The sequence below is a fragment of the Kryptolebias marmoratus genome, linkage group LG3 (assembly GCF_001649575.2).
Source record: "Kryptolebias marmoratus isolate JLee-2015 linkage group LG3, ASM164957v2, whole genome shotgun sequence".
Taxonomy (NCBI): Eukaryota; Metazoa; Chordata; class Actinopteri; order Cyprinodontiformes; family Rivulidae; genus Kryptolebias; species Kryptolebias marmoratus.
This window is the reverse complement of record NC_051432.1, coordinates 18714414-18715148: the sequence shown is the minus strand read 5'-3', so window position 1 is coordinate 18715148 and position 735 is coordinate 18714414.

The window sequence follows — 735 nt, the reverse complement described above, 5'->3', positions numbered from 1 at the left end:
AGGACTACCTAACCTGCGTGGACCCAGTCTGGTCTGCTGTGGACACCTGCCTCGGAGATAAGTTACCTATCTGTTTGCCTGTGCCTGTCTGCCTGCCTCGTGAGGGATACTTACCTACTGCCTCCTGGAGAATCTGCCAACCTGCTACTGGAACATACCTACCTTTGGACTCACCTCCGTGCTGTGGATCATCCTTCGCACAGTAAGGCCTCCCACCTGTGGATATAATACTTACCTGCCTTCCTCACCAAGGAAATACTTACCATGTCCTCTGCTTCCAGGTTCCTGGTTCCTGTAATTATTCCTGCTCCCGATTCACTGTAAAATAAATAAACTAACTTCCTATTATCTTGGTCTCCCGTGTCTGTCTGACGCCGAGCTGCTCATTTTAGAATATTTACGAATCCTGACAGTTTTTGCATCAGGAAGCATTTGTTTTTTAATAAAAACATTTAATGTGATTGTTGTTTTATAGAGCCTGCCTTTCATGACAGAGTTTTAGACTTTTCTTATGTTGAGAAATGACAAAGTTGCAGCTGTTTTGGTCTGACCTTGAAAATAACATTAGGCACAAACTTATATTTCTGTTATTTACTTAATAACAGGTTCTGCTTTTTACTGAGTTAATAAAATATTAAAACACAGAAAGACAAACCAATTTGTGGGAAACTGTTACCGAACTGACCACATTTTGAAAACCACTTCCTTCTTTATCAGTTCCTTCTTAAAAAGAAG